Genomic DNA, 12,029 nt, shown 5'->3' on the forward strand with positions numbered 1-12,029 from the left:
GGGCCGTCCTCTCCCAACTGAACCCCGAGGGAGTCGACCAACCAGTGGCCTTCATCAGCGACGCCTGCTGGCCCGAGAACAGCGCTGGAATACCATCGAGCGGGAGGCCTTTGCAGTAGTGTGGGCCCTCAAGAAGCTCCGTCCCTACCTCTTCGGTACCCACTTTCGGGTACAAACAGATCATCGCCCCCTGCAATGGTTAATGCAGATGCGGGGGGAGAATCCCAAACTGTTGCGATGGTCCATCTCCCTGCAGGGGATGGACTTCACTGTGGAACATCGCCCGGGCCAAGACCACGCCAACGCGGATGGCCTGTCACGCTTTTTCCGCCTCGACGAGGAGAGTCCCCAAGAGGATGGGTGACTCTCCCCGCCTTCAGCTGGGGGGGACGCATGTTGGACAGGCCCCAGGAAGGGCTCGCTCCCTCCCCGCATGACGGAGCCCGGACACCGGCTCTCCATGTGCTACCCACAGAAGCAACCCGCAACCTGTCCCCTACGGGACGCCTGCCCTCGAACATCTCTGTGTCACCGGCCCGGGCCACTGTCAGCACCATTGCCCGGGCCCAGCCGCCATCTTGGACACTGCACCACGAGGCCGCGTGGCCTCAGCTCGACCCCAACCCTGGGCCTGGCCAGGCCCCGACATCCCAGCACCACCATCCACCCAGGAGGTGAACGGACCACTTGGCAGGTCAATGGGAGAGAGGAGTGTCGATGGCTCTCCCCCGCCAGGTGCCGATCGCCCCCAGCCTCCCCGGGCGCTGGCTCCACCCCCCTGCTGGGTGTCTGGACTCCCTCATCCCGGACCTCCCGACCTCCAAGCGCGAGGGTCCGGACATCAAAGGGCGCCAGACCTATAACTGGGGCAGCTCCAGAGCAGGAAGGCAGTTGTATACTGGAGTCGAGAGACACCGTGAAGAACTCATCCTTGACGGACTGCTGGCGCTGCCGCAGCCCTGCCTTGTGAACTGTCGTCCTGCCTGCTGGCGCTGCCGCGGCCTTCTGCAACCTTCATCCTCGTAGGGACCTGCTGGCGCTGCCGCGGCCCTCTGCAACCTCCATCCTCGTAGGGACCTGCTGGCGCTGCCGCGGCCCTTTGCAACCTACGTCCTCGTCGGGACCTGCTGGCGCTGCCGCGGCCCCCTTGCAACCACCATCTTCGTCGGGACCTGCTGGCGCTGCCGCGGCCCGTGGCTATCTACGACCTCCTCGGGACCTGCTGGCGCTGCCGCGGCCCGACCTTCCAGAACGCCGAGCTCGAGGATTGTGAGCTATCATCAGTCCACCTCCAGGCCAGATTGGTAACAAGACTGTCCCGCTACCCCCTTTCCCTGCCAGAGACTAGAATTGAGAGGATCCTCGTATCCTGATCTCACTGTACCGTCTTACTTTATTTTAAGAACTACATATAAAAAGCGTTAAACCTTATCCTTGTGTGGTGTCCATCTGTGGGGGGGAAGCTACTTGTCTGTACGATCGCTAGGAGACGGCTCTCCCCGGAGGCCTCTCCCCTTGTCCTCGGCCGACCCTCCAGGTCCCGTCTAACACAATTGGTATTGGCGTGAGTAGCTGCTGATCTTTGAAAGTAAAACAACAGGAGAGAAACGCCAATACTGATACTACAACTCATATCTCTTAATGTCTTCCAAATAAAGAATTCTATTCAAGACTGGAAAATGCTATTTAATAGCTATTTATTAACCAAATTAGGTTGCTAGATATATTGGATGAACCTCAGTACATCATTAATGAATTAGTACAAATAATGAGAAAGGAAACAAAACAGGATAAAATCACTATCAAACCATCATATAGTCGCTAATCATACATATCACAGTCATCCCACTACCATTCACACATTCATGCACACCGGTTTCTGGCATTCCAGCCGTCTTCAGCCCGGCTTGCTTGAATCCAGAGCATAACACAGTAAGTAATAAGCATGGATGGGCAAGGGGCAATAACATTTTCAATTCCAACACTCCCTCTTAGAGAGGTAGTTGTAACCCCCAAGGTGATTAGCTGTCATGGTGTGAGGAGATTCCCACTGAAGAATCATACACCTCTGGTGGGAAAGGGAATTCATCCCAAACAAGGAGCATTCCTGTACAGCTAGGTTTTGTTTTGTTGTCTTTGTTCTACGTCTTTCCTAAAGAGACCCAGGTTTTCTATATGTATTTATTAAAGTCAAAACATCAACAGAACATGAGCATTTACAAGGAGTGGTGAAATCAAATGTTAAGGCTTTTTTTGAAAGTTCTAATATGCCAACTAAGGAAGGAGGTGTGATCTAGTTCCTAAACTGTCAATATGAGGACCTTGGCTTGAATGCAACTTGGCATTGACTGAAAATAGTGCAGTTGTGCTGCTGGACCGTGCCTGTCCCAAACATAATCTGTGTAATTGGTTAGATGTCATGTAAACATCATAACCCAACTTCTCGGAACATGTTGCCCTGGCCACCCACCAGTTTAGTGAGTAAATTACTAAATCACTGGACAGAGTTCTACCAGTCAGATGGCAAAACAGATATCCAGCTGGCCCATACATCTCCTTCGTTTAATGCCCACTTGATGTCCCTGAAAAAGGAGTGCAAACATTTGGAGAGAAGATGGAGAAAGACTTAGGATGAGTCCTGCAAATCTGAATATAGGAAATCCATCAGACGATAAGACACACAGAAATTAAAGCATCTCAAGCCTTCTTCTTCTTCTCCAAAATTGCTAACTCCTCTAACCCTCCTAAAGAGATTTTTAATACATTACTCAGCCCCCAACAATTAGTCTCACTCCGGATGCCTTAGTCGAGCACAGTGATAATCTGGCCTGTTACTTTCAGAAAACAATCATGGCTATATATTCCTCTTTCTCTGACACTATATTAACTTGGCTGATGCTCCTTGTAGGTAGTAATCTAACACTGGATCAACGAGAGGGTCTGTTTACTGCCTTTCCAGTCTCACAGTGAATCTTGTAAATGATCTTCTAAACAAAGTAAGATCAGGCTCTCCCTTGGACCCAGCCCCCTCTCCATATTATTCACTAAATACGTCGCTCCTATGCTGACAGTTACTCAACATCTCCCTCTCCTCTGAACAGGCCGCTCACCAATGAAAGCATGCAATAGTCAGGCCAATTTTAAAAAAAAGGAATTTTCACCATCTCTGTCTCAGTAATTATTGGCCTATCTCCTTGTTACCTGGAGTCTACAAAACATGTTAATAAAATCTCTCCCCTGTCCTCGAATCCAAGGAAGTGCTTCATCCAACTCAGATGGGCGTCCGCCCACAACACTGAAACAGCGCTGTTGGAGGTGGACCAGGAACGGAGACGGCTCCTTGATCAAGGAGGATCTGCAGCCATTATTCTCTTAGATCTCAGTGCTGCCTTTGACACCGTGGACCATCTAACTCTCACTCTGAGAATTTCAAAGGCCGGTGTCAAGGGCCGGGCACTAGAATGGCTCAACTATTTTCTGGGGAACCAAACCTTTCAGGTCTTGGATCAGTCCTATAACTCATCAGACTTCCCCTTAGCTGTGGGGTTCCTTAGGGCTCCTCCCTGAGCCTCACTCTTTTAATCATTATATGCTCCTCCTTACCAACATCGTGCTCTCATTTGGGCTTTCATTGGTCTCAAATGCCGATGACACCCAGTAGGTCATGTCAATTTCCCTCGACCCCAACTCCAGACAGCTGTTTTTGATTCCATGTCTCCAGGAAGCAGCCAGTTAGATGGCTGGTTGTAAATTTAAACTCGATGAGGAAGAAGTTAAACGTGATGTTGAGGAAATAGGCGACCATGTAGCGACCCTTGAAGAGCATGAAAACAGAAGGGATGAGGAACTGAATATGAAGCAGCAAGAAATCCTCCAGCCTAAAGAGCAGAATATTGAGCAACAGGGACATGCGGAAGAACTGCAAAACTGTTACTGCTGCAACTATGGGTGCATCAGAGGTGTGAAATCAGGTGCAGAGGGAGAGGACATTAGGGAGTTTGTTGTGGCCCTCTTTCGCCAGGTGTTGGGCGACGACCACACAGCTGACATCCAGATTGACAGGGTCCATTGGTTGGGGTTGCCGAGAAGTGGTAAAGCTCCACCGCCGGATATTCTGGTTTGTGCACACGACTGAAGGAACTGATTATTAAGAAGGCGAGAGCCGCTCACCCCTTGCAGTTCCACGGTAACTCTCCAACATTTTTCCAAGATCTGCCGACTGACACCCTGTTCAAGCGACGTGAATTTCGGCTGATTACGATGCACCTAAAAGAGAAAGGAATCACATACTCCTGGGGTCATCCCTTCCGCATTATATTCCGCTATCAGGGTAAGCTGCGACAGATACGTTCACTTCAGGAGGCCAGGGATGTCCTGGGAATTGCGAAGCCCATGTCCACGGAAATGCAACGTATATCCCTGGAGGGATCGAGGCACACTCAACCTCGCTGGCAGACGATGGTTAGGAACCCATTCTTCCACAGACTGGACACAGCGACTAAAGTGAAGGAACAAGAAGCAGTTATTTCCTCGCTGGCCACTAGCCCGTACCATTTGTCCCCCAGCTGAATGCTTACAGGAAGCACGATGAGCACAACTAAGTGGTGGAGTCGGAGACCGCCCTCACCTTCCCCTAGAGCTTAGCCGTGGGCACTTGCCCCCTTACCCAGTTCTACCGAGACAAACTTTTGTCTCTAGGAATGCTTGCTCTTGTTCCACCCAGTCTGATGGGAAAGTTTATAATGATTTCTTGCATGAGGTTTCTTTTTTTGTGTATTCTGCACCGGTCATAGGGAGGCCAGATATGCAAGGGTAGCGCCGCACACTTCCTGGCCCACCCCACTTCGCCCATCCTACTATGCATACACCCCCATATACCACTTAACATCGGATACACCACATGGGTAAGGATGTAAAGATCGTATCCCTCAATGTACGGGGCCTCAACCACCCTGTGAAACGCGCTGCCATCCTCTCCCTACTGGAGAATGCAGACAATGACATTTGCATGTTACAAGAAACCCACTTATTAGCTAGAGACACTGCCCGCATGAGAACATGCCGATTCCCACACCAGTACTGGTCCTTGAGTGGCAGTAAAAAATAATGGAGTGCTATCCTGTTTAGAGCAAAATTCGAAGGGAAAGTTCTCTCTACCCTATGAGGTGAAGGGGAGGGTTCTCGCACGTAGAATTTAATGGGGCTCCACTCCTTTCACCTTAATTAATATCTACATGCCAAACACGCACCAATACCCCTTCATTATGAGGACCCTCTCAAAAGGTCCAGCATCTCCTGACGTTGCGATCCTGGTGAGAGGTGGCTTTCACTTAGTAATGGATGATGCCAAGGTCCGTTCCAACCAGCGGTCAGCTCAGATAGGGGCACTATCCCCAGTGGGTAAACAATGGTTCAAAGATAATGGGCTGCATGATGTCTGGCGCCACCACCACCCAGAAACATGGGATTACACATACTACTCAGCTACACACAAATCTTATGCGCGCCTAGACCACTTTCTAGCCTCCACAGCGCTTCTGCATAGGGTGCGTGAAGCAAATATAGAGCCACGGTCCCTGTCGGACCATGCGCTGATCACTGTCACCATTCAATCAGTTGAGGCCAGCAACAAATACACGAGATGGCGCCGCCGGGAGGGCCTGTTGCAGTCACCGGAGACGGTGAAGGTGATCTGATCAATAATTGTAGAATACATACAACATAATGAAAGGGAGGACACCTCGTCGGCAGCGATATGGGAGGTCCTGAAATTAGTAACGAGGGGGGAATTTATGGCTCTTCCGCTGACAATAGAAAGCATCAGGAGATCCGTCAGAACATTGAACAAGAGGTGGGAGAGCTGGAAACTATACATACTCAGTAAACAATGGGGTGACCCTGTCTCCCTCAGAACATGGGTATAGTAATGCAAAAAGTACAGTGTTTCTGTCGGTTGTAACCAACTATTTCTTATGAATGCAATTCAATTCAGAACAAGTTATTTTCTGCACAAGTTAAATGTTAAAGCGTTTTCAGGGAACACACTGTAGAAACACAAAAACCACAAAGAAATCAGGTTTTTAAGGAATTGGGATATTTTATATCAATTGCATCATTTATATAAAATATCCCAATTACTTAAAAACCTGGGGGCATATTATCAAGGGGGTTTATCTCTGCTTTTTTGGCTTTAAAAGCCAAGAAAGCGGAGATAAAATTATCTCCCTATTACCTAGCTGTCGCTAACACCAGTTAGCGACAGCTAGTAGGAGATAGCGACCATCTTGGGCCCCGCTTTGCATATCAGTGATATTTATCACTAATGAGATGCAAAGTGGGCGTGCCAAGATGTTAGCGACTGAAAACAGTTGCTAACATCGCTATCTCCTATTACCAACTTTTGGAGATATTCGCGCTAAGCGCGAATATCTCCAAAAGCTAACACCTGCCCTGAGCAGTTCTTAGCCATGTTATCCAATGGGAGGTGGATAACATGGCTAAGAGCATTAGCTCGGTAATGCATGAATATCGCTGACTTTTCAGCGATATTCATGCTTTGCGGCGATTTTTATCGCATTTGCGTTAAACCTTGGTAATACCAAGGTTTATTTGCGGTATAAATCGCCGCAGCTCAGCGGTAAATTTTTCCCGCTAACCAAGCAATAGCGATAATTATCGCTATTGCTTGGTAATATGCCCCCTGATTTCTTTGTGGTTTTTGTGTTTCTACGCTGTGTTCCTTAAAAACGCTTTAACATTTAACTTGTGCAGAAAATAACTTGTTTTGAATTGAATTGCATTCATAAGAAATAGTTGGTTACACCCGACAGTACTTTTTGCAGGAAACTGTACATAAGCGCACAGATGCTCCAAGGGTATGGAGAGAACTGGAGAAGAAACATCTCCTCCTAAAGCCCCTAGATATGAATAGGGTTGAGTACGCCCTACTCCATCTCCGCCATAAATTCTACCTGTGCAGCAACAAATGTGGCATGTTGCTTGCTCAGAGGCTTAGAGCTTAAACTCTGGCGGCGGCTATACCATCGATTAAGACGCCCTCAGGCGAGGAGGTGCACTGGGATCTCAGATAGCAGCGACCTTTGGTCAATTCTACCAGTCTCTGTATACCGCCCAACGGATTCCGGACCACCCGCAGAGACAGGGGCTACAATTTGGAAGTGATGTCCATAAGATAAGCCTTAATGCGGACAACGTAATTCCATTCCACTCACCTGTCTGCCCATCCTCGTGGCCGAGCTGGAGGCCTTTGGGAAAGTGTCAGGATTTAAAGTGAACCTAAGATTCTTAACCTTTCCTCCCCCAAGGCACATGAAGAGATTTTAAGGGAGAGATTCCCCCTAAAATCTGTCAAGCAACCCATAACTAACCTGGGCAGCTTCCTGGCTCCAGCGATAGCGAAAACGCTGGGGATGAACTACTCCGCTCTGGTGGAACAAACGACGAAGCCCTGGATAGGTGGTTGAGACTAAAACTAGGCTGGTTTGGGAGTATAGCAGCGGTAAAGATGATGTGCTACAGTGGATTCTATATGCTTTTCAGACTCTACCCCTGGCCACCCCCCTCCGAAAGCTATAGGCGCTATGCAACTAGCCATTAACAAATTTGTCTCGGGAGGGAAGAAGGCGCGATTACCCATTTCCCAAATGGCACAACCTAAGCAGGACGGAGGGGTGTATCTCCCACTGGTGCATAGATATCTTCAAGCCTCCCACCTCCGGTATATTCTGGAGTGGAATCGTCCGCTCTCTGAAAAACACTGGACCTTTATGGACCAGGCGGTAGCTGGAGCAAATATATGGAGGAAGGCGTGGCTCCCGCGTAATTTAAGGGCCTGGGGTTTCTACTCTTCCCCTGTCACTGTGACGACTCTAAAGGTATGGGATGCCATGCCATTTAGGAGAGGCCTGACAACATTCCCCTTGCCGATGCCCCCAATAGTGGACAACCCAGACTTCCCACCAGGCCGTAAATCTGAGGTCTTTCAGAGATGGAGAAAAGTGGGGTGTTAAAGGGTGGTTTCGCTGTTTGATGTAGAGGGCATACTTTCCTATGAACAACTGCAATTGGATTATGGTCTGCCCAAGTCGGACGACTTCCACTACCTGCAACTTAGGTATTGGGTCACTTCACTGACCTATCTAGTGAAAGCCTCTCGGCCGCTTACCCCTTTCGAGAAGTGGCTAACGTGCAAACAGGATGAAACACATATGATCTCAGAACTGTATGTTATGCTTGCCACAGGGCAGAAGTGGGGGGGGGGGGGCGTACAAAGGATCAACTACGATAGAAGGAGGAGCTGGGGAGGGTCCTCTCGGACAAAGACTGGGAGAACATCCATTACAGGGCAGACCACACAGCCGATAACACTGCATGGACTGAATCATCATACAAAGTCACATCCTATTGGTATCTCACTCCAGCCAGCATTCATAGCTGGGACAAAAATCATACTGAGAAATGTTGGAGGGGGTGTGGCCTTTGCGGCTGCTTAGTGCACTTACTCTGGCACTGTCCAAGGCTGGTGCCCTTCTGGGAGGGGGTGTTGAATGATATTGGCAAAGCCTTTGATACTGAGATCCCACGCTTCCTTGCATACACACTACTGGGGCTATCAAACGTGCTGACATTTTCCCTTCACTCACTGAGGGGTAGACAGATGGCACTGGCATTGCTAGCAGCGCGACAAACGATCCTTGCGCAATGGGGCTCCACGAATGTCCCTGACCACACGGCCTGGCTGCATAGACTTTGGCTGACTCTCGCCATGGAACGCCTCTCACTAGTTAAAGATCACAAGGGCGAGACCCTATGCCGAATTATGGGCCCCATTCATCCAGCTACTGTCGAAGGAGTTTAGGAAGGTAACATGCCCCAAATATCTCCAAATTTTGCATTTGATTCCTGAGGTAGAAGGGGCGAAGACGTCCCGCATGTAGTGGGGCAGACCTTATAAGAAGTCTAGGAGCTCATGGAGGGCAGTATCAACGCTAATGAATCCACGACAGGTGCAGATCTTTTTTCTTTTCCTTTGAGGGGTGGGAGGGAGGGACTTTTGCTTATCTCTTCATTCAGTTCTGTGTTGTTTCTAGATTTGTTCTCATTATTGAAGTTAGGTTTTCTACACAATCCAGGCATCGCTGCCAGCCCCGGGGTTGTAGGCACTGAAGCTGTGTAAATGTAACTCTCTCTTTGACCCCACACTGCCGGCCAATATGGTTGTAAGCACACAGTTGTGTATTGCCTCAGGATTGTCACTTAATACTAATAATAAGATTGGTTCCATAAACTCAATGAGGATAAGATGAAAGGTATGCTGCTGGGTAATAACTTCTGCAGTAATGCCCCAAGCCCCTTACCAGACTGGCAAGTTGCCTTCTCCAAAAACCTCAATAAAGAGCTTTGGGATGTGACTGGACCCCAATCTCAAGATGGACCATCAAGTAAAAAAGGTTGCTGCCAGCTGCTATAGCATCTTGACATTATTGAGGAAGGTGAAGAACCTTCTTTCATCTACAGCCAGAAGAGTGATCATACAGGCCCTTGTCCTATCAGGCCTTGATTACGGGAATGCCATATATCCTGGTTCACCCAGTTACGTTGTCAGAAGGTTGTAGATTGTACAAAATGCTGCTGCCCGACTTCTAATGAACATACCGAACATCAGTCTGCTGCTAAGGCTCTAAAATACCTCCACTGGCTTCCGATGTAATGCCAAGTTCAGTTCAAGTGCCACTGCGTTATGCATAGGGGAATTAATAGTAAAAGCCCTTTATTGTTAGGACCATTGGCATCCCAATATCTGCCTGGGAGACTTCTTCTATCTTCCTCATTTATTGAAGGTTCCCCGGATTCGTAGAGCTGATTGGGGTGGACGCTCCACCTCTTTTCTGGCATCCAAACTGTGGAATACCTTACCTCTTGAACTTCTGTCTAGTGGAGCACCATTTGACCTTCTGTAAAGCCTTGAAGGCCTGGCTGTTTAGGGATTATTCCTTTGCAGCCCACGATGATCTACGGTTTCTGTTGCAACACTGGGAGGCCCCCGAGTAGCCGTGCACAATATAAAATCTGCAGAATAGAATAGAATAGTTGTGGAAAATCACTTAATCAAAATTTGACTAAAATGTAAATGTTTGAATCAAAGCAGTAAGGGAGGGACCTGCACAGCGTGATAGTTCGATGATTTTAATCCAAATATTAACTTTGTAGCGTGCCAACGGGGTCGAACGCTGTCTGTACCTCACAGCGGAAATCTATAAACTAGTACAAAGCTCCCCCCATTTGGAAGGAGACACCCTGTTGCACAGCTTGAGACATAGACAGGATTGTCTATAAACAGTTCATCAAGATTGATTCCACCTCATGTTAGGGTTCCAAAAGTATTTAATGTTTCATCAAAAGTTCAACATAAATCAAAGTTCATGAATTTTATCCAACGTCAACATAATCCAGTCATATATCTTCCCCAATGCATTTCGGGCTGATGAAAAAGCCCTTCCTCAGGGGACAACTCTACAAAAAAGGAACAAATCATAATATCACTATGTATGCCAAAAATCGCATTAAATACTTTTTGAACCCTAACATGAGGTGGAATCAATCTTGATGAACTGTTTATAGACAATCCTGTCTATGTCTCAAGCTGTGCAACAGGGTGTCTCCTTCCAAATGGGGGGAGCTTTGTACTAGTTTATAAAATGTAAATGTGACAGACAGTCCTTGGGGCTGGTCTCTCCTGTGTGCCCTGTGCAGCATGTCCGGCAGGTCCTCCCGCTCAGCGGCTCCCGGATTGCGTACTCAGACCACGCCGGAGGGGAGCGAAGATGGCGGGTGTTAACAATGGGATTTCTGGTTGGCTAAGGCTTGCGCCAAAGCCAGGGAGAAACCAGCATTCCTAAGTCAGGGTAAGGAAGTCACCCGCCAAGACAACCCCTGCTCACCCTCTTGGTAGCTTGGCACGAGCAGTCAGGCTTATCTCAGAGGCGATGTGTAAAGTATTTGCGCATGCACCCACCAGCAACAACATCCTAGGCCCCCCACAAAAAGAATTCCACACAAAGTATATGTAAAAATAGCCTTTGTATTGCAAAGCACATTAAATAGAAACACACACTTTACAATGTGCCAACAGGCACGGGCAGAATTTACAGGGGATATGTACAGGACAGGGCCACATGGGCCACTGTCAGGAATATGCACTTTTAGAACTAGGATACTTGTTAAAATTAGCACTTAGAATATAAAATCACTGTAGCACCAAATAGCAAATAGAACACACAACCAGTAACTACTGGTAAGAGGTAAGTACCACCCACGCAACCCTAACCACCTTAGGAGAATGTTACGCAGGGAACCAGGACCTCACTAGCATCACCTGTACTAGGAGAAAACAACCACCTAAGTATCACCATACATTTAGGGGTAAGCATGAACAGATTACACATGATGCATCACAACATTCAGAGGTGTAGGGAAGGAAAACACATGATGCATAAACATACATTCAGTGGTGTAAGAACAAGGCACATGACGCATCAAAACACATTCAGAGGTGCAGCACAGGAGAACACATGATGCATAAACAACACATTCAGAGGTGTAAGGAACAAGGCACATGACGCATTAAAACGCATTCAGAGGTGCAGCACAGAATAGTTCGCAGAAATCACATTAGCACAGAACTTACATCAAAGTCCAGGTTGCGCCACTGCGCCAAAACCTAAACGTAGCAGCTGCCCACTACTTGCTGGGCAGCTGAGGGACAAGACAGGACAGGGCCTAAACGCTGCAGCTGGCACTAAGTGCTGCGCAGCTGGGGAACGCCAAGGTAGGGATGAAGGAGTGCGTCTCACTCCTAAGTCCAAGAACAAGTCCCTAGAAAGGAAAGAACCCTAAACGGTGCAGCTGCCCAATACTTGCTGGGCAGCTGTAGCAAATTGCGACAGGGGCTCTCGCTAGCCCCTCAGGAACCCACACTGTGCAAACTGGGAGCCTTCTAGGCTCTAGGA

Source organism: Lissotriton vulgaris, chromosome 8, assembly GCF_964263255.1.
Source record: "Lissotriton vulgaris chromosome 8, aLisVul1.2, whole genome shotgun sequence".
Classification (NCBI taxonomy): domain Eukaryota; kingdom Metazoa; phylum Chordata; class Amphibia; order Caudata; family Salamandridae; genus Lissotriton; species Lissotriton vulgaris.